This window comes from Lonchura striata, chromosome 1 (genome assembly GCF_046129695.1).
Source record: "Lonchura striata isolate bLonStr1 chromosome 1, bLonStr1.mat, whole genome shotgun sequence".
Lineage (NCBI taxonomy): Eukaryota > Metazoa > Chordata > Aves > Passeriformes > Estrildidae > Lonchura > Lonchura striata.
The window spans coordinates 107018850-107042356 of NC_134603.1; the positions used below are offsets into that span (position 1 = coordinate 107018850).

Here is a 23507-nt window from a genome sequence, read left to right on the forward strand (position 1 = left end):
GTTTTTTTTGGTTTTTTTTCTTTGTTTGTTTCTTCCTATTACTCTATCTTAAAGCCAATATTCATTTGTTTTTGAAGAGCTGGGTGTGTCAAGAGACGTGCAGTGTGCTGTGGGGTCCAGGGAGCAATACGTCCTTCCTGTTCCCATTCTTCATGGATCAAATGCCAGAGGATCAGCACGCAGTCATTCCGAGTTCGAGGAAATAGGCGTAGATTGCAGCAGGGGATGTTCTGATAAAAGACAGGAACCCTTTTTCCCTGCCTGAGAGATCAAGCATTGGAAGAAGTTGACTTGGGAGGTGTCGGAGTCCTTAGGTCTGGAAGCGTTGAGGAGTTGTCTGGATGGGGCACTTGGGGACATGCTTTAGGGCTGATTGATGCTGGTGGCGCCAGGCTGCCAGTGGGAGTGGACGACTTCCAAGGTGTCTTCCAAAACCTGGGTGATTGTCTGCGATCGACCACTGAAGCACCAGGCCCCAAGTGCTGCCCACGGCTGCTGGTTTGGGGCCAGCCCCGTGGGTGAAACTTGGTCTTGGGGAGATGCGCATGGGATGCTCCAAAGCAGGCGGAGATTGCTGAGGCTGCAGGGACGTTGTCAAAGTTGAGGGAAAGGCAGCCCTTGTGGCTCCCGCAGGATGCTGGGCAGGCTGCGGGCCAGCCACCATCTGCGGGGCCGGTGCCGGTGCCAGCAGCGGGCACTAATCCTCGGGCTGCGGTGCCAGGCAGGGGCAGCGGAAGAGGCCGCGCAGCGCCCGCAGCGCCCGCCTGAAGCGGGAGGGACGTTTCTTGCGGGGGCCCAGCTGCTGGCTGGGGGCCTGGGCTTGCACACGGCCAGAGGAGGCACAGAGCGGCGCTTGAGGGCAGCGCTCAGATTCCTGGGGCTCGACCCAAACCTCCTGAGGGAAGGGCACTGTGAGCCCCTCTCCTGCAGAACCACCCAGTACTGGCTGCCTGGCTTCTTCAAAGAGCTCGAGGACGCTCGTGTCGTCCTCCCATTCGTCCTCCTCCCGTAGCAGGGGCTTGAGCCCGAAGCTGCCGGTGATCGCACTTTCCCAGTTGTCCTGCTCGAGCTCTTCGTCACCGTCATCTTCCCAGCTTGACTGCACGGAGGGGCGGTTCCCATTCCCTTTGGGCAACTCCTGGCTGATGGAGTCTTCGTCTTGGGAAAGCTCTTGGAGAATGAACTCTTCCCACTCGGACACTTCTTGGTAGCTCCTGTCTTCATCTGGTGACGGCTCATGCATGCTGTATTCTTCCCAGTCAGAGAGTGCTAGGGAGCTAATGACATCTACGGGGGAAAGCCCTGGCTGCAAGCATTCTTCCGCATCAGGACACTGTTTGTAGCTCCTGGCTTCTCCTAGGGACAGCTCTTGCTTGTTGTATTCATCACAGTCCAAGAGCTCATGATTGCCGCCGCCTTCTACTTGGGACAGCTCTTCCTCACTGAAAGCTTCCCCTTGGCACATGTCCTCGTAGCGAGAAGCATCTCCTTGCTGCAGCTCTGTGATTTCCTCATCATTGCAGAGAAGAAGCTTAAGCTCCCCAGCCAAAGCTCCCTCCTCAGCCTCTTGCTGTGCATGGGCCGACGCACTCTCTGCCTCCTCCAGCAGTTCCCTGGTCTTGTCACAGGTGTCTTCTGCCCATTGGGACGGGCCCTGGCTGCTGCCACGGTCTTCCCCTCGGGACAGCTTTTGTTTGCTCACGTCTTTTTCCTCTTGGGGCAACTCTGCGAAGGGCAGTTCTTCCCACAGGCCAAGCTCTTGGCCACTAGCAGCTCCTCGTCGGGAAAGATCTTGTTCCCCCTGCTCTTGCCGCTCTTGCTCCATGCTGACAGAGGTCCCCTCCTCCTCCTCAGTCTCTAACAGGGGTAGGACTGAGCCGCTCCCTGCCGCCAGCCACTGCCTGCTGAGGGCCTGGTTTTCAGCCAGCTGCGCAAGGGGCTGGGGACTTGGGAGTTGGGCTTCACCTTTTCCTCCTGTGTCAGCGACGTCGTCGAGCGCACAGAGATCCCAGGAGCTGCTCTGTTCTGGCACAGCGGCTCTCACGGGACTGGGCACCCAACGGCTCTGCGCTCCGTGGATAGAACCTCTGGCAGGGCGTGGCTCTGCCATGTCACAGGGGCCGCAGGGCCGCACAATGTCCTGCATCACTGGGGGCCCTGACGCAACGCGCCTGCGTCACAAAGGGCCACGCCTGGCGCCCCTTCAGCCGCCAAATGTACTGGAAGTGTCATGAAGCAGCCCCTGGATTTTGAGCTTCCAGCCCCTTGTTATGATCCGGTTCTTAAATATATCAGAAATGCCTCCGCCCAGATCAAGCTGGAAGCGGCATCAGATGCCCGAGCAAATAGTAGGGCTTTTAATGAAGAGTAAATGAGAGAGAAAGACATAAAGAGAGAGAGAAAAAGAGCGACAGATGAAGTAGTAAACGTCAGTGCTTTTGGGATCCCAGTGGCGTCCCCTTGATGCTGTCCATCAGGCCTTCTTGGTGGCTAGGGCACCCCGAAAACCTAGAGTTGAGTGGATTGATAGACATTTGGGCCAGGTGGGAGCACGCAGGTACCTCCCATGGCAGGGGCCCAGTTTGACAGAGTTTCTTGCAGCAGATTTTGGATCTGTTGCATCACTTTGCATTACGTGCAAAGAAATGTGAGCTTGAGAGATGGAAAGAAATAGGAAAGCAGTCTCAGAGAGAGATCAGGAGAGCAGAAGGGAAGCACGCCAAGAACTGGATGATCCTTAAGGCCCTTGCCGAGCAAAACCATTCCATGATTCTAGATGATGAGTGGATGTGTATTTTAATTTGATATGACCATCATTATCATTATCATTATCAATATTTTATTTATTCACTACTACTACTATTTCAACTTCTTCTTTGTCTTCTTCTTCTTCTTCTTCTCCTTCCTCGACTTATTGAGACTATTATTTACTACGACTATTACGATTTCTTCTAATTCTTCTAGTTCTTCTAATTCTAATTCCTCTTATTCTTCTTCTAATTCTGGTTCTTCTTATTCTACTTATTTCCTACCGCTACTTTTGTTTCTTGTTTACTATTGCTACTTCTTAATCTTATAATTATCATCCTTATCCTAGTCTTTTTTGATTTTCTTTAGGTTTCTGAGGGTTTTTATGGGTTTTTTTGGGGGTTTTTTTTTGGGTTTTTTTGTTTTTTTTCTTTGTTTGTTTCTTCCTATTACTCTATCTTAAAGCCAATATTCATTTGTTTTTGAAGAGCTGGGTGTGTCAGAGTCGTGCAGTGTGCTGTGGGGTCCAGGAGCAATACCTCCTTCCTGTTCCCATTCTTCATGGATCAAATGTCAGAGGATCAGCACGCAGTCATTCAGAGTTCGAGGAAATAGGCGTAGATTGCAGCAGGGGATGTTCTGATAAAAGACAGGAACCCTTTTTCCCTGCCTGAGGGATCAGGCATTGGAATAAGTTGACTTGGGAGGTGTCGGAGTCCTTAGGTCTGGAAGCGTTGAGGAGTTGTCTGGATGGGGCACTTGGGGACATGCTTTAGGGCTGATGCTGGTGGCGCCAGGCTGCCAGTGGGAGTGGATGACTTCCAAGGTGTCTTCCAAAACCTGGATCATTGTCTGTGATCGACCACTGAACCACCGGGCCCCAAGTGCCGCCCACGGCTGCTGGTTTGGTGCCAGCCCTGTGGGTAAAACTTGGTCTTGGGGAGATGCACTTGGGATGCTCTGAAGCAGCTGGGTTTTGCTGTGGCTGATTGGATATTTTCCAGAAAAATCCCATGACAATAAGAAATTTAGTTTTGAAAATCTAGATTTCAGTATTTAATCTGATACCTAAGTCAGCTAATTGATATTAAGAAATTTAAAAAAAAAACGATTTAAATTGTCAAATAACATCCTAGTATATGAAGAGGCATAATTAAGTATCTAATTTGGCCTCTCAGGATACGTGTCATTATGCAAATATGGACTGTCTGTAATCACTGATGTAGTTGCTTGTGGGTCGATTCCTGAAACAAGATTGTTAAGCAAGAGTGGCTTCATTAATATGCTGATAGTTTGTAAATGTGTGCAGAAAAGTTGTTATGACAGGACAGCAGGACTGATCTTGCTCAATTCTTTTGACATCGAACAAATAGAGATTTTTCTCAAGTGTTAGCCACTAAAAAGCCATCTGTTGCCAATTTTCTACTTTGTTTGGTAGTTTTGGAAGGTAAATCACTCACATGACCAGTTGGTATTCACCTATTTCATGGCTACTGTAAAATTTATGCAGGTTAATAGAATCTATGATTTCTTTCTATTTTAAAGTTATTTTAATTGTTATTGCAAAATATTTTTTTAAATTTGGTGTTTTTCAGGACAAAAGTTTATGGGCTTTTGTTTTTTGAAAGTCTGAAAATTGTAATGGAAAAGTTACTTTAATATACAGGATAGCAGACTTGCAAAGATATTAAATAACATGTTTTCATAAACCCACACAAATTAGAGATATAGAAGGTCTAATAGTTTTCAGTTAGCTGAATTCCCCATGTATGGCAGCACTGTTCCCTTGTCGTGTATATTTCTGAGCTTTTTTAAGCTCCATTTTAAAAGTTCCCTGCAACTAGACTTTTACAGCTGTCTTGGGAGATTTCCAAGGTCATGAGAGGGGAAATTTCAGGGCACTGTGTTTATCTATAGCAATGTTAATGCAACTAACAATGTATTCCATATGTTCTTTAAGGTTAGTTATTCAATTGTTGACATACTCATAATAACTAAAATAGGCAGTTATTCTGGATTCACTTGAGGTTTATACAAGAGGTCAAAAGATCAAGAGATTTATGGGATTTTGCAATCTTTTAAATTTTTCCTAATAATTATTTTTACTAATCTTTTAGACTATCTAGTCTTTCTAATATAGCTACTATGGGCATAATATTAGCATAACACTGTTTTTTTTTTCCTCCAGGAAAATTTATGATTCTGCCCAGAGCATACAGAAATAGAAATGGGCTGTGTAAATAGTTAGGGCAGTCCTCAGTAACTGGGGATAATGGGTTTAAATCTCTCACATATTTTGTATTATCTTAGCAATCTACCTTTCCCCCCTACCCATCAATTTCCGAGATGTATCTAAACTGTTGTAAAATTAGATAAATAGCTTGGCTGGATAATGTCTCATGAGCTATTCTCATTCATCTGACAGCCCACAAACAGCCTGAGTTGGAAAAGTTAGAAGATGTTCATACAGAATTCCTGACATCCAACATTCTTATTTAAGATGCAGAAGTACAGCTAGTTACTGTATATAGGCTGAGGACAGGCTGGACCCGAGTCTCAAAAGACACATTAAAAGCCTGAAAATTTCCAGAGTCTGAAACAGAATTGCGAAAGAAGCTCAATTACTATTAGAGACTAGTTAATAAATAGTTTGTGGAAGTTCAGGACACAAGGTAGAGTGCTGGGCTTGGCTGAGTCTATTTCTGGGAGCCTGCAAGACCAGGGTTTTGTTGAATCACTGGTATTACTGGAGAAACTCACATCAGTGCAAGTGTCCCTGGTTTCTTTAGTGTGCTTGAGGCTCTTTCCATTTGGAAATTCTGTTTACCAGTCACCTGGAGAAAGGAACTTCATCCCAGGTTATCAACAGAAGGTCAAGTCACCTAAATCAATGTTTAAAACTTTGCATTGCAATGAAATGTGAATCAGTCTTGGACTGCTATACATACAATATATTTCATTATAATGGAGCACAGGTTTCATGATAAGTATGAGAAAAAACAGTCACATAAAGCTCTTACTCTTCTGCTTGCTAACTAATAAATTTTCATTCAATATATACATAAATTATGTATTTAATTGCAAAATTTGTGTTATTGAATTTAATTTATCCTGGTTAAGAAAGAGAGATCACAAGCTTAAAGACACTTGTTTATAAAAAATTATTTGTTTTTAAAAAAATTAATTTATATACTCAAAAGACCTTTTTTTTCCATAAGGCTTTCGAACACTAGGGTAGGAAAAAGAAAATAATTAGGAAAGTAAATAGTCTTGTAGAAAAGGTATTAGTTAGATATTTTTTTTTTGTTCCTACACTTCAGTGAAACAAAGAAAATTATTTAATCTTGTCCACAGAGCTTCTTTGTAAAACAGGGATAATGTTTCATTCCTTTTTCTCATATTTTTGGGATTTTTTCCATCATATGCATTTGTATTACAAACACCTTGGGTTACCATTATCTTTCATTATATATATGAATATTATGTAATGGAGGTAAAAAAGGACTGATTTTGTCTGGGGCAGATGGGGCCAGCATCAATACTGAAAAGCAAAGGCAAATTCATTACCATGAAAAATATGTTTTGCATATAAGGTATTGGGTATAAAAGTTAAAAATCTGTAGACAGCCCTACAAAAGGAGTTTTGAAAAAGAAGCCCTTGCCCTTCTTTGTTGGATTTCTGCCTGAGATGGTGCCTTTGAAAAAAAAATATTTTTCACAAGGATAACTTTCTTTCACTGAGTTTTGTGTAGAGTTCAGATGAAAAATTCAATTTTTTTTATTAAGAGCAATTTTACTTAGGTTATATCTGATGTTCAAACATCTGTGTTTGTGCACCAGAATTATCAAAGATACTGTCTTAGATCTGGAGGTTTTGTATTTGGTACAAAACATTGTGTTTTATACAGAAAGTAAAAGTCACAAAGTTTCTTTTTTTTTTTTTTCCTAATGCCTCAGTGAAAGAGCTGGATCTTCTGATTCATCCTGATCTGAGTGGAGGAGGGGTTTGCTTATTTTTTGAAGTGGGAATGTATTTTTATGTAAATACTACAGACCAGCTAAGTTTCTCAGATAAGTCAAGTATTTTACTAGAAGACAAAGTATTTGTATTATCTGATATTTAGGAAGAACTGTAGGATGGGTGAATGTGAGGTGAAGAAAAAGAAGGTAAAGTATATTTTTTTATGAGAGTTTTGCCTTTCATTCATGTTAGTTTAGTGATAGCTCTTATACACCATGTGCACCTTCTCTGCATTGTCTTTTGTTTGCTTTTCAGCAGGTAGGGACAGCCTGTTCCTGCACCTTTAAGGTGTCCTACTTGAATTGTGTTCAGCTGTCCTGATCCCCTGTGTTGTTAAGAACTGTTTCCCAGGTGACTCTCTGAATCAGTGTCCTTAACAGGCCAAAGTCCACCCTACAGTCTGTTTAATTGAATTAATTAATTCTTCAGGATTTACCAAGAGTTGCTACTGAGATGGAAGTTTAGCTGGTTTTCTAACATGCTGTAAGGCTCATGTGTACCCAAGTCTAGCAAAAGGAGGAAGGGGACCTGACTGACAACTGTGGCTCCTCCATAACCTAAATACACAGCGGGTCACAAAGTCTCCACAGCAGCCATGTCATCCTTGCCAATGTTTAATTATTTGAATAAGAACACTGATGGTCATTTCAAATTTCCCAACTTATTCTAGATACATTGAAACACCACAACTCTGCCTAGAGCTGATTTGTGTTTATGTGCTGTGCCATCACACAGTTTTTGGTAAAGAAAGGAGGAGATTTTTAAAATGTGAAGAATGTGACAATTTAAATTCCTGAAAAATTCTGTTTCCTTGATCATAGAGGAGAAGAAAAAGCAAACTGCCAGTAATTTAAATATGATAATTTCTGTCATAAGTTGACAGCAGATGCGAACAAAAGAGACAGGAAATAGATGAAGACAGAGGAAACTTGAGAGCACAGAAGCTAGTGTATGCAGAGCTGGATGGTGTCTGCTGAAACAATGTGACTTTGCTTGGTTTCTATAAATGCTCTGCAGTTAAATTAATGTAAGGGAGATTTTTCTGGCAGACAAGTTCTTTTTAAGTTGGCTTATAAATAAACACAGGATCAGAAAATATTTTTTTCTCTTCTACATAATAAGATAATAAAATAATTTTTTTCCTTAAACTGAACATATATGTTTCTACAAATGTGTGCTACAAAAACTAGATAGAGAGAGGACGAAAGAAGCAAATTGCTGAGGGAAACAGGAACACTAAGCTTGCTAGGTTGAGTACTCTTTATTTCCTTCTTAGGATACCTGGTATAGAGCACAATGGGCTATAACAAAGATACATCTGTAAGTGGATGCATGTCGGCATATCCTTGCAGTATACAATTAAGTTCCTAAAAAACCCTGCATGCTTTGATGAAGACAATTTTTAAACTCTTTTATATAAGCAGAAAGAATCAGAGGGAACTGGCAGGTTTTTATTGTTTTTCTTGTTAAGTATTATCATTATTTTGTAGCAAAGTGGCAGGGGAGACCTGTAGCTGTAACTAGCACTTGTTTATTAAAACATTAATCATAAAAAAATTGCTCCTTCTGCCCTTCAGTCCTGGTTCAAATTGTGAACTCATGTTCCTACAGCAGCAAATATTATTATTATAGGTCTGTAATAAAGGCTTGGTATATTCTCCTCCCTCTGAAAATGTAGACGTTCATTTTTAAACAAGTTACCATGCAAGTTACACCTACAGAACAAATCACATTTATGTTTTGGAGGAAGAGAGGGTACAGGAAAGAATATGTCCCCAACCTTGCAGAGCATTAATGCATATGATTTACATCTACCAGTTTTCTCCTGGTCTTTCACTCCCTGCATTTCCCTGGGCTCTTCCTCTCATCTCCAGTCTGCACTGGCCTTAGCAGCCTGTTTCTACTTCTGCTGCAATAGCTGCCAGTGTCAGACAAGTCTCACCTCTGGGTGCCTTTGGAGGGGAGCTTTAGAAAGGAACAACCTTCAGAACCTCTTGGTCCACAGTCTGATCAGCAAAGATGAAAACAGAGAAAAGACAACAAAAGTTTCTTTTTCATAATTGACATTAAATTTACAAAAGTAATTTAAGAAAAGGCCGATCTTATGGAATATATGGCTAGCCTGATCTCAGCACTGACATTAATCTAGTCCTTTACTGTCAGAAAATGTCCATGGATCTAAGTGTGTTTCTGTCACGGTTTAACCCTAGAGAGCAGCCAAGCCCCACACAGCTACTTGCTCTCTTCCCTACCACTGGGACTGGGGAGAGAGCTGGAAATGTAAAACTCAGAAAACTCATGGTTTCAAGAAATACAGTTTAGTAAGGAAAGAAAAAGCCATACACACAAGCAAAGCAAAACAGAGGATTAATTCAGTGGTTCCCATGGGCAGACAGGTGTTCAGCCATCTCCAGGAGAGCAGGGCCCCATCACATGTAGCAGTGACTTGGGAAGACAAACATCATCACTCCAAGCATCACCCTCTTCCTTTCTTTCCCCCACTTTATATACTGAGCATGATGTCACATGGACTAGAATGTCCCTTTGGTCAGTTTAGGTCACCTGTCCTGCCTGTGTCTCTTCCCAATCTCCCATTCACCCCCAGCTTTCTGTCCAGAATGGCAGTAGGAAATAACAAAAACATCTCTGTATTATCAAACCTGTGTTCAACACAAATACAAAACACAGCCCCACACTAGCTACTATGAAGAAAATTAACTCTACTCGAGCCCAAACCAGCACAGTTTTGAAATAATTGTTTGAACCTGTTAACTGTGATTTTCATTTACGATGTGCTTGGGGCCATTGTATTGCATTCTTTGAATACCTTGCACTTTAATCTAAACAATCTTGAAGAAGTCTGCCCCACTGTTCTATATAATCTCCTTGCACAATATCTTTGTATTCATGATAGGAAAACCCAAACAGAAACATGTAAAAACACATGTACCACTGGCATGAAAGCTAGGCAGCTGGAAATTTCTGCTGTAAGTATATTTCATTTACAAATAAGAACAAGTCTCATTGGATATTTTATTTCAACATGTTTCTGATGACAACAGAATAGGCTGTAGACTTACAAGAGGACTTACCCACCACTGAAAAATAGATTCAAAGTAAACTATTTGTACTGTATATACTTTGCATCTACCTAGACCTCAGGCACTGGAAACCTTTTATGGATATCAGTGGGTCTTGTGTTAAAAATATATTCTGCACTTATTGCCATATTTTCTAATGTCTTAGTTTTTCTATAGTCATGTCTAATAGTGTGATATTTAAAGTGGAAAAGATGTTTTATACTTTTCAAGGTATTCTTATTTTGACCCACTAATAATATCTATAATTCTGTCATTTCAAGACTATACAGACCAAATATTTCCAGAGGACTGACTTCCTTCTATTTTGGCTTTATAATTCTGAAATTTACTTATATGGTCATTTTGGAAGATGCTAACATGCTTCATCGAAAGCCCTGGGCCTGTGGAACATTTCTATTTTCCTGCTTTTTCCTTTACATGCCTATAGATCTAGCAGAGATATCCAGTATTTGCATCATAGTCACAACTGTCATAAATGTTTAGAAACAAACTGTAACACAACATAATGAATTGGCCTATTGCACCATGGGTATTTTTAGATGTAAATCCAAGTACTCATTCTCTGCTGGAATAGCTCTGCTTTGATGACAGGTATGTAGGTGCAAAACCACAGGAGATATAAATCCAGAATTCCCCCAATATTGCTAAATGATACTCAACCCATTAAAAATTGGTAAAACAGAGGCCAAGAACTTTTGCATCATTGATAAACAAACCACCATTCCTGCTGTTAGCATGGATCCTCTGTTTTTAACTAAGAAGCCTCCTTTTTCATTGTTGTTTCAAAAGCTCAAGAGATGGGGAAACGTTTAAAGTTGAATCAAGATCTTCAAATCACCCCACAGCAGATTTTCTCCCATATTCACATTAAGGAATCTGCAATTCCAATTTGAAGTGTAATGGCTCTGGATGTTTCATTTGCTATTAGCAGTACCAGCAGTCCATGTGCTTATTCCATATGACTGCAGTCAGAAAAAGAGCATCAGAATTCAAACTGTTACCCAGATTAAATTCTTTTTGCTTTTCATTTGAGTCAACTTCCAGATTATCCATTAAAATGCAAGGTTCATTGCACTTTCTTAATGCTAGACCTGAATAGCTTTATCATAACCAACCTCATTAATTCAGCAGGAGCAATTTCTCCCAAAGCATGACATTTCTATAGAAACCTGGAGAAAGTTCCTCCTTCTGGCTTGGATGTGCTTTTCTGAAGCACTGAATGAACTGGTGATTTCTAGGGCATAGTAACAATAAGAAGAAATGTAGCATTGCAAAGTTATAAGGTACATGAAGAGTGACTGAGCATGATCCAGACTATAAGCCTGACATTAGTATGTGAAGCTGAAATGGTTTCCCCATTACCATATCTTAAGAGAGTGAAAGTAAACAATAAGGACTTTGGTTGCTTCCTGATTTTCTATACTGCAAAGTCCTTAGCAAATGAGCTACAATATTTGCCAGCCTTCTGTAATAAATCAACATTTAATTACCAGTTTGACAGGTCATAGAAGTTTAAAAAGAGGTGGCAATTCAGAACAAGAAGGTTGGTCAAGCTACCCTTATTTTCGGTGTTGTTTAACCCACTCCTAAACAAAGTAGCATGTCAAGTTTTTATAAACAGCTGACTAAATTATCATGACCTGAACAACTTAGAAAAGCAATCTAGAGATACATTATTTCAGTAAAAGTATTATTTAAAGTTTTTACTTCTACCATTCCTGTCAGTAAGGGTATTTGATTTCCATTTACATGCTTTGGAATCTGAGATGGGGCTTTATTATGTTTTTTTCATCAAACCAAAACAACATTAGTTACACCATCAAATTTTCAGAAAGGTTTTGTTTAAAAATCCATTTCCAGATGGTCTCTGTTATAGGAAGACAATCATGCATGAAACAACAGATTACTATGGTAAATACGTTTATTTACTTATTTATTTACTGTGGATTTTTAGGACAGATGCAAAGTTGTTATTTTATAGTGTATTTTATTGTTGAAGTTGCTTTGTATAAGAGATGAACAAGTAGAATTTAAGGAATAAAATCATCATGTTCACATTTTTAGTAGGTCAGAAAATAAATGTATTTCAAAGAGATATTTTAGGGAATTTGGGAAAACACAGTAAGTCCTCAATAGAATTAATTTCATATTCAAATTACTTAGCTTTCTATTTGCTAATTTTTATATCAAATCCCTTGTGGTAATTATATTAAAAATAGTTTTATTTTAGATAATAATTTAGATTTTTGGGTTTTGTTTTCCTCGTTTCTCACTAGAACAACAAATGATAGTTCTGTAGAGTGGTATTTTTTAAAAGTAGCTTCCATTCACAGAGTCATTTCTTGACACGCTGGCCTTTCAAGAATTACAGCAGAGCAACTAGATCTGGTAACTTTTCTGTAATTTGTGTATGTTCTGTAAAGTTAGTGTGTTCTATAAAATTAGTGTTTAGAATAAAACACTCAAATTAAAAAAAAAAATTGTTCTTGTATCTGGGGAGAGAAGGGGTTTATAAGAAGATGTCAAGCAGCTAACTGAAATTATGGGTCCTCTGAATGAGAATAGGCTGTCTAAGGTGGCTTGACCCAGCAGCCCTTAAGCAGTGTCCAGGCCACCAGCACGGGTGCAGGTGTCAGCAGCTGCTCCTGTCACAGGCAGAGCGGGCTGCTCAGCCGTGTTTAACTGACAGTGTCACAAGGCCTTTGGCAAGAGTGAACTGAGTGATTTATCACAATTCAGCTTATGAGTTGCATAGTTCAATCATCTATCTTCATAAAATGCTGGTGACAGCCTCTGCTGTGCATCAGAATGTTGCTAACCCAAGTATGATGCAAAGATAATATGTTTTCATGATTTATTGCCTGTGGGTCCTGTAATTACTAATTATGCATATGACAGACCACCTAATGCATAAAATGCAACAGAAAACCTGCAATGAAAAATTATAATAGCAGTGCAGAACAAGTTCTTATTGAAAAGAAATTTTACGGTAAGGAGGGAGAAAAAATTTTCTGACCCTCCAAAAAAACCATATTTGCATTGGGAATTTTTAATAAAACTGCAGAAAGGGGAAAAAAATTACTAGGTTTTAATCTCTCTGTTTTCCATTGTGGTCTCACTTCTTGTTTAAAAAATAATGGAATTATTCTCAGGTGAGTGGATAGAAAAAAAAATTGAAAAGACACTGTCATTAAATATAATTCAGGAATTGTCACCTTATTCCTAAGTATCAGACAGACTAAACTATTAATTTCCTAATCTTTTCAGATAAGAGGTAAAACTTATTTATTCCTTTTCCTACTAGAACAAAGACAAAATTAAATAAATATAAAGTCGGTGGTGAAGTAAAATGCAATAATAAAGTAGCTATTACAATTGTGTAGTCAGCAAAGAACTTAAAAAGCTTCTGAAATGTGTGTTATTTTATTGTCTTAAATGTGTGTTACTGTATTTCACCATAAGAAAACTGTTGAACTGTTAGATTCTATCAGTATTCCCCTTAACAAAATGACTGAAGGAAAAAGAAACAAAAAATAAACTTGTAATCTATGTACAATGTTCTTTCTTGAGTTAGAATCTTTGCTTTGAGTGCCTTCTTTAAAAATTAAAAAAAATAAATTCTATAAAAATTCTATAAAAACTTACCTAGTCTACAAATTGCTGGTCCTTCTGTTCACACAAAGATCAATGCAGATGCAGGAGTGGAACTGCATTTCAAAAAATTTTGTTCTAACAACTTACTCGATGCTCAGGAGTTACTAATTTAGCCCAGGTTGATTCCCTCACTGTCAGAACAGATTTAGTAATTATGAGTGGGCACAGTATATACAACCTGAGTTGGGACAATCTTCTTATCATGAAATCCATTAGTAATGATGACCTGGAAAAGTGAGCCCCTCTCCGTTACAAGTATTTTGATTATCACAGGCTGGTAGGTGTGAAGGGTACTGCAGCTCATCTAATCCAGCTCCATGAAAATTTGTGGTTTTCTGCATGTTGGCCTAAATTCTAATCTGGTACAGATACTTGGAAGTTCAGACTTCAGCAGAGGTATTTTTAATTAGCTTATCATTGCAATTTCCTCATCAGTGCCATTAACCCCCCCAGCTGAATTCCCTGTACCAAAAGGACAAAGAGTTATTTGTGTGACTCTTTAATATTTATTGTTGTTGTAGTTATTATTATTATTATTATTATTATTATTATTATTATTATTATTATTATTATTGTTGTTGTTGTTGTTGTTGCTGTTGTTATTATTGTTATTATTGTTATTATTGTTATTATTTTCCAATACATATAATTTTATCGTTGTAATGATAACATCACAGTTTCAGATCTCTTAATCCCTCTGATACTGACTAGCAGGTACTTCTATCATGTTCATGTGGGTATGCATCAGTGTGTTTCTCCCATGTCAGCCCTCCCAGTGTCCTATGAATCATATTGACAGGGCTACTCTGTTCCTGGCTCTCCTCTCTTAGTCAATGGATTAATTTTGCATTTCAAAGGTAGCTCTTCTAGGACCCAGCACTGTAACAGTGCTTAGCTCTGATCTCACTGCTGTGCTGAAAGATACACTGCTGTGTGGCTGTGTTGGAAAGAACTGCCTTTTCTCTCTCACTGGGTGTGAAGCCATTCCTCATTTCCCATGAGTCTGGGGAAACTCCACTGAAATTCAGTTCATCTAATGCTGTATTAAGGAGCAGCAAAATAGGGCACTGTTTACTTGAAGAATAGATGGTCTGATACCTTTTCCAAGATGTGAGGTTTAGTAATTTAAACAATGCATTCCTCTTTGACAACACCTAGTAAAAAATGCATGTGAGAGGGAATGCTGCCATATCAAGCTGGCAGGGAAGCAGAAGAGCTGGAGGCATTTTCAAGTTTCTTCACTTCTTAGAACTTCTTTTATGCTGAAAGGCTGCTTTTATTTGATACTTCCTCATAAATGAACACATGAAATACACTCTTAAAACCTAGGACAGAGTAATGGACAAAGAGTACAAGCTATCTTGACTTTGAGATCTAATTTGCATTGTCCAACAGCAGTCTGTGAAAGGCAATATTCAGTACAACAGCAGTCATACAATAGTAAAACAGTAATGCAATGCTTGCAATTTTAATCATGTTTTTATGGTTTGTTAGAAAACCACTTCCTAAGATCCAAATATTTTTATTGTGTCTCCCTTTGAGACAGAATATATTTTATGTTTACTTGCTACTGTGCTCTTAACAAAGAAAACATAATGTATAATAGCAATATTGTCCTGTACAGAAAGAACAAGAGAACATAGCTTCAAGTTGTGCCAGGGGAGGTTCAGATATAGTATCAGGAAGAATGTGTCCACTGAAAGTGTGTTTAAACGTTGGAACAGACTGCCCAGGGAGATGGTGGAGTCATCATCTCTGGAAGTGTTCAATGAACAATTGGAAATGGTACTTAATTCTGTGGTTTAGTTGCCATGATGCTGTTCAGTCAAAGGCTGAACTCTGATCTTGGAGGTCTCTACCAGCCTTAGTGATTCTGTGATTCTATCAAAAAATACCTTTAGTTAAGAAAGTGGATCATTTGAAATTATCATTATTTTAAGACTTTATTGTTGTTTGCTAAGAACTCTATTGTTTATTTTTCTTTGTCAGCTTTCTGGTTTTGAAAAACATACACCTACTTAACACAACAGAAATAGTGATCTGTGACAGCAAATACATGCAAATTATGGAGAAAATAATTTTTTCTTGGAGCAAGGAGCATCTTGGACTTCTCCCTTGCAGAGGGCTATGGCAGGGTGTTGTTTTATCACTTTTCCATTAGAACTTTTGATAGAAGAGAACAGGCTGTTTTCTTTTAGAATCAAGATCCCAATGTCCAAAGCAAATGTATTCAACATTTTAGACCTGGCTCTGTCTTCAGTAGCAGGCAGTGCAGCACAATAGGTACAAAGAACAGAGCAGAACAGTTCCTGCTGAGACCTCAAAGTCCTTGCAAAGTCATTTGCACACGAGGCTGGAGTTCGTGAGTTTGGACTTAGTTTCATCTGAAGAAAGTATAACCCTTGGGCATGGAGACTTTTACTAATACAAAACAAAGTCCACTATCTGGGGACAACTGCAAGATTTGCTCTATACACACACTTCAGCAACAAACTAAAACCACAATTCAGTTTACATGTAAATCTTTGCCTCTCTAGGACACTGGTTCATGCACAAAACTGTCTTCTGCTGGGCAGAGCTCTCTACATTTGTTTTTGGCTGCAAAACTGGTCTGCAGCACGGTTAAGTCGTGCCTAATATGTCACTAACAGGGTTTCAAACACCCTATGGAAAGTCATTGAAAGAAAATATGTTTTTATATGGTTTTATATGTAGCACTCTTTGGTTCTGGCAGCGGAATATTCCAGGTTTAAAAAAAAAACAAATGGCTTTAAATAAAAAATTGTTTAATGCAGTTTGAGTTTAATTAAAAATAGATCATGAAGAAACACTAATAAATTTGTCATTGGTATTTGCTAGATAATGCCAACATTTAGTAAATTTTTCTGGTGGGAGCAGCAGGTTTGCTTTTTCTACAGATCCTGCCTCTGGAATAGAGGCAGAGGTATAAATAAATCAAAAAAAGTGCTTTATTTCATTTAGAAGAAAAAATTGCAATGCTTTCCTGTTTGTTGTGAGGTGCACTATAAACAGAATTTTTGTATAACAGTATTAAGTCACAAAAGAGGGCTGCAATGCAAATTTTCTTTCAAAAACTCTGGAGCCTAGAGTTTTCTGTATCTTCTAAGCAGGAGCATAATGAAAGTGTTACAGGTGCTGATTTGAAAGTATTGCCAAATGAGTGATGTAAAAACTGGTTTTGTGTACCACAAGTGATAAAGCTCAGTTGCCTCTTCTCCCATCATATACTTCAAACTCTCAGTCATGCATTGATGACCACAAAAGATGCATTGAAAAAACTGTTTTGATATCTAAGACATATTTAGGCTTCTCTTTGCCAGAGTACTTGAAGATGTGCACAGCTTTTATACCCTTGAGTAATCTCCTACTAAAAAATGTTTTTTTAAATATTCTTGCTGATTCACAGCCCAGGCTAGTAAGATTGTCTCAAGCATTTAAAATATCAAAACAATGTTACACTTTATTTTAGCTCTTGGTCAGAAAATGTCAATTTCCTTTTAGTTCAATGGAGTTTTTTCTGCTTTTTCTGTACCTGTTTTTTTCTTACCAACAAAACCCACTGCACTCAGTTCTGTCCTGCTTGCAATTAAGTATGTTACTTACAGCAAAGTGAAAGTGTTTAAGTTGGGAACTAGTGAGAAAATCTAGGGAAATACGACTAGTCTATGCTTCTGGATCTTCACTGAATCCTTCAGAATTGTGAAATTAAAACTGACAGATTCACTTTCCTCCTCTGTCTGGAATATCTAATTTTTTATATTGTTTAGCCAGCATGAATGTGCCAAGAATAAGAACTTTCTTTCCTTGTCATGGTTTTGTAGTCATCTGAACTTGATTAGTGCAAAGATAAGACAAAATACTGATGTTTAGTTGCTCTATTCTTTTCCAATTTGTCCCTTTAAATAATAAATAGACAATAAATATAAATAATTGTAGTGATACAAAAGTGTTTCAAATTCAGGAAGACCTTTCCAAATAAAGTTAAACAAAGAATGACAGAATAATAGCCACAAAACAAGTATCTTAAAGTTGCATAAGATGGAAAGTACTGGTTAGCTCACTTATCAAAATATTAAGATGCTTAGCATATAAAAATAGTAATTCAGTGCAGTATGGTATCTAGCAGATGATGATTAAAATTATAAAATGAATAAAGATTTATAAGTATAATGATGCTTCTAAGATGGTTTACTTATTATAATTTGCAAGGAAAAAAAGAAAATAATTTTCCAGAAAAAAAATCTGGAGGTTTCTTTTATAAAGTGTGTATGTAGGATAAAGCAGAGTTAAATTGACAGATTTAATAACAATTATTGAAATTGCTTGACTCCTAATAATAGATTTTTCATTAGCATGTTCATAGTTTTAAGTAAAGAAAGTTGATTTTGTTCTAGGTGCTCTCAGATGTAGGCAATGTAGGCAAATGTCTGCAAGTCTTGATGATGATAATTGTCTGGGTATGGGGGATGATGTTGTGTGGTAATTATAGTGTTGCCAGCTAAAAGGCAGATAAAGATAAATGCTTCTCTGCAAATAGTTTTGGGGAGTTCAGGACAGTTATGCTAAATAATAAGTAACATGCTGAGTTAGTATTATGGTTATGACCATTTTTATTAATAACAGTCACTCATAGATAATGAGTGACCATTGCCTGTTTCTTAATAAAGATTAATCCAGGAACCATTCATGGATATGATTGCCATTGAGCAAGTGTCTCATGCAATTCCAGGGTACAGATTGCATTTTGAGAACCAGCATTTTCTGATGTGATATTAATTGGAATACGGGAAGAGGGCAGTGGCAAAAGTTGTGTTTGATCTCTAACAGCATTCTTTCTGCAAGCTGAAACACATATCAATATTCTAATTTCCAAGTGTATGTGTTTTCATGTCTAAGGCCAAATTGAACAATTTAATTTTATTTCTTTAATAAGAATAAGGAATGTGTGAAGAACAGAAGGGAGAGAGGAGAGGAAAATCCTGTGCTTGAAAAGCTAAAATAGTTTCAGAAGTTCCACAAGATTCTACAACTGTCTAAACTTAGAATTTGCAAATACTTTTTTTTCTGTCATTCAAGTGCAAACATTATTTCATCTATTTTTATTACTTTTCAGTAAGAGACAGAACAAAAAGAAATTTTAAAAGACCATTATTTGCCAGATTTACAGTTCATTACATTAAAATCACTAGTAGTCAAACCTTTTATAAGAATATGTTTGAATATTACAAAGACTCTGCAGCGTTGTAGATTTATATATTTGTTGTATTTTCCATTTCCCACACAACAGTTTTAACTGTGGAAACAAGAAAATTACCTGCCCTTTCAAAAAGGCTAGAGATTCTTATAAAGCTGAATTCTCATTTTTTCACTTGTGATATTAACTTGAAGAGCAAAATTAGTATAAATTAGATATCACCAACAGGCAAAATTGGAACATTTTTCCAACTACTCACTTAAAAAAAGAACTCTAAGCTTAAACATGAGGACAACATCTAACATAGCTATTTTCTTTCTGTTGGAGTAAAAGGTTTTCCATCATCAAAATACCTTCAAGGACTGCATTTTACACTGTCTTATCTTACTGCTCATCAGGCTAGCCAAAAAATAGATTATATACTTAGACAGCTTATTGAAGAAACTATCTAAAATATTATTTTAGGAGGAGCTGTGATTTTGCTTTTCCAGTTTAAAATTATAATTAACTAAATACAGAAAAAGCATATCTCTGGTCATTACATCTGGTGATTATATTTTATCTTTTTCTGATTGAATATTCATGGCATATACTGCTGTATATTTGAACACAGCTAAATGTTTCCAACCAAATATTGTTGGCTTGTTTTTTTATAGTCAGAAATACTAGTGCAGAGTTGTACTGAGTTGGTGAGGGATTAGCCAGGAATAACAATTACACTGTCATCTTGAAAAGTGGTTCTGTTTAGATGAGGTGAAAGCAATAACAAACAAACCTTTCCCTCTGCCTTCAGGCTGAGATTTGAAGGCTTCATCTCCTAGCAGAATATACAAGAAATTACAATACAAAATATTTACTACAACAGTGGGAGCAACGCATATGCAGCTGACTAGCCTTGCATTGCTCCAGTGCTTCAATGGAGATAATGATAATATTCTTTACTTGTTTTCTTCTTTAACATTTAAACTGATTTTTGGATTACAATCCTCTGTCAAAATTAAGACAAGGTTCTGTTCTGATGTGGCAGATGTTATGATGTTAACTTCAGAAGAATTTTGTCCATGTACATCAGTAGACTTTATAAGCTAGCACTCATTGATAGTCACTGCATGGGTCAGTACCTTTTAAAGGAAGATTTGATCACACAAGTTTATCCATAGAAAAATTTGAGACTTTTGCTACTATAGCAAAACTCGACCAGATGTTATCTTTCTGAATTCTCCATTATGTATTAAACCCTTGTACTTTTTTAGTATTCGTTAATCTAGTTCTTCCATGTCTGTAATAAGGAAAACATCTGTTTCTTCTTGTTCAATCAAAGTGCCTAACTCAAGAGTCCTACTTTTAAAATAATGCCATTTAAATAGAAAACCTACATAGAGAGAATGCATTTCATTAAGAAATTTAATTTGCATATGAAACCATATTTTCGAGAACTCAGTAGGGAATTTGTGGTGGCAGCAATATGTGTTTCTTTTTTTTTTCCTCTCAACTTGCATACCAAAAAGAGTAAGAAGAAAAGGAATGCAAATAAATATATGTATCAGTTCAAACAAGGAAATTAAACTGCAATAAGAAACCATCATTGTACATTTGGTATGTAGGCCATCCTAGACTTTCCAGATGAAAATTCTTTTATTGTAAGGATACATGATCTGCTCTTACTAAAGAGTCTTGGTTTACAGAAAGATCTCAGCAAGCAAAAATAATCCTTATATACATGAGGCTTGTAATAAAATATTTCAATAGAAACAGGTCATGCAGCTATACAAATTTAACCCCTATAATATATATATATTTAATATATCATATATCCCAATAATAATTTAATTCCTGACACAAATTATTGTGTCATTTATAAAGGAAGGTTAACACTACTGTTGCTAATACACATAAATAAAAAGGCAGATAAAAACAGTGTCAGAGATAAAAGGTGCTTTTAGTTTTTGACTGGGGAGCAAAATTGTGTAAAGACAATAGTGAGTATTTTCTGAGTACTAATGAGCAATCCTCATTAGCATTCATGTTAACTCCACAGGAAAAAATGCACCAGTAAGTTCTCTAAGCAAACACAAAATTGTACAAGAATTTTTGAGACAACTTTGAGCCAGAACAGTTGGGAATATTACTGTTATACTGCAAAGCTGCATGAGGATGGTTAATACCTTTAGTTAAGTAAACAGCCTTAATTTATGATTATTTTGTATCAATACACTGATGAGTTCATAAAGCAGAAACAGTGTCATTTTTCAGGGACTGACAGGAATTATGCCAACTTGTAGGGACAGATATTTTTAATACAGTCAAGACAACTTCTCCAATCATTCTTCTAGCAAGCAGCTTACAGACAGCAATGTGTCCCCTTAGTATATCTTGCTAAATGCTGTGCACACAGAGAGAATGCATGAAATTGCTTTTGCTCTTAATCTGCAGCTCTTCTCATGCTCTCTTTTCCTGACCTGCTCAGGAGAAGCTCCTGCTCTGCTCATCCACCTTCCCTCCACCTGCTTTTTGCCTTGAGTCATTGTAATATTCAGTTTCGCAGCATGCTGCTGGTGAGCTTGGAGGTGTTCTCTTCACTGCACATGGGGACAGCACAAGCCAAACACAAAATACAAAAATAGAGATTAAAATAACTAAAGTATTTTGCATCTCATGCCTATTTAACTTAAAAAACTTTTCTCATTAGTATTGTCAGTTCATTCCTGTATGAAGGTGTATCCTCAAGAGGTAAAGATGGTGAGCTTAGCCTATTATATGAAATACAGTGAATTTCCAATTTCATAGCACAATCATCTGTCTTTAGCTCCATCAGTTGTCGTGGTTGGTTCTCTCCCACTCCTCAACAGGGCAAGGGGAGAAAACAGACTGAGAAGTTCATGGAGATCTGAGAAGTTTAAAGTTCTAAGAACTTCTAAGAAGTTCAAAGACAGGGAGATCATGTGCCAATTACAGTCTCAAGCAAAACAGACTCAGCTTGTGAAAATTAATTTAATTCATTGCCAATTAAAATAGATCTAGGTAGTGAGAAACAAAGGCAATCATTAAAACAACATCTTTCTTCCTCCTTCTTCTTGAAGCTCACCTTCCTCAGTCACAACTCTTCTACATCCTGTTCCTGAGCAGCACAGGAGGGGATGCAGGGGTAAGACCGTGACTCTGCTGAGCTGTTCCTCTGCTCTGGTGGCCAGAGCCCCTCCCTTCCCTCCTTGCTCTCTCTGCCTGGGAGTTGGCAGGGCTGCTTCTGCCTGTTTTCCCTCGCCTCTCCCTGCCTGGGGCTGAGGGGCTTGGTTGTGCTCAGCTGTGCACAACTTCTTGTCTCATATACACTGTGTCTTGGTTTCTGCAATATCCCCCTTTCCAGAGAGTGTTTTAGATATACCTTGCTTTGTGATGAACAGCTCATGCCACTGCTTTTGTGCCCTATGTTTTAATAGCCAGTGCTTAATTTTTGTCCAGGAGTATCTAGTTGTTGTTATTCAGTTCAAGCTATTACTGAATACCTCAATAAAAATATAAAATAGTTCTTTTTTTAATATTAGATCATCTCATGCTGGAAAATTGGGGTTTTAAGTATGTTCTGATAAGGTTCAGTTGTAGTAGCACATACTGTCACAATTTTGGTTTGGAACTCTATAAAAATTGTGTCTTTTTCTTTCTTAGTTTATTATCAGTGAAAATTAATTTTATCTGGTTTATAATTCTATGTTTTTCAGTTTCTTCTTTTTCAAATGCAATGAAAATAGAGAAAGAGCTTACAAACAGAAAGAAAACTTCCCTCATATTTGGTATATTAAGTTTTTCCTCTGTTCTTACTCTAGATTGAATAAACTTACAAGCTTCAGTAGTAACATTTCATGCTGATATATTTCCAAGAGGCTTTTGCCACTTTTATTCAAACTAATGAATTTTCTGAGAATATTGTAAGAAGAGCACCCTATTTTATTTCACAACTTGATCTCATATTTTAAATAAAGATGTGAAAATACTAGTAAAAAATATTCATCAAATTTTTGGTATACCTCTTTGCTGTGACTATTGTTCTTCATTCATAGAAGATAACATTCTTTTGAATGTTTAATTACATTTGAAAAGTAATGTTGCAATATACTTCTGCTGATATTTTGCTTTCCACTTAATTTTAGAAACAGCTTATTATATTGCATTGTGCTTTATTTTGGCAAATGACATTTTGCTAAGGTGACTTTATCTAGGTGGAGAAAATATTGCTTGCAAGAGATGCCGTAACTTGCAGCTTGCTTCTACTACAGCACTTGCTACTCACTTGCTGACCCAGCATAACCTGTCTGCATGGAAATGAATAGAACAAACCAGCACCCTTTGACAGCTCGTAATGTGCCAGGCAAACTGGCTTTCTGCCAGCTGCTGGAGACAATATTAGAAGTATATAAATTCTGTGGGTTTTAAAAGATCTGAATGAATTAACAATTCCATCTGCTTCACTGCTACCAGTATTTGGAAATGGTGCTCCCATGAGATTTTGGGGTTTTCAGACATTTGCTGAAAGTAAATGCTTTCTACTGGTTTTGAAGTTCCTCTGTGATAATGTCTTCCTCTTCTCTGAGTAGCCCTACATCCCAATTAGCTGTGACTTCACCACCTACGTGAGCCTTTTCCCCTCCTATTTTTTTTCTTGGAAATATCTAAAACTATGTATGTCTAACATGAGCATAATGTGCCCTTTGGCACTGTTACTCACTATAGTTAAATGGATAAATCAATATCTTTTCCTTCTGAGCTTAATCAT

At 37.8% G+C, this 23507-nt stretch overlaps 1 protein-coding gene across 2 annotated transcripts in view; it reads left to right on the forward strand.

The window, feature by feature from the left end:
* Positions 1-23507, forward strand: part of CNTNAP2 (contactin associated protein 2) — a 1054227-nt gene that overhangs the window by 576398 nt on the left and 454322 nt on the right. The window lies entirely within an intron of this gene.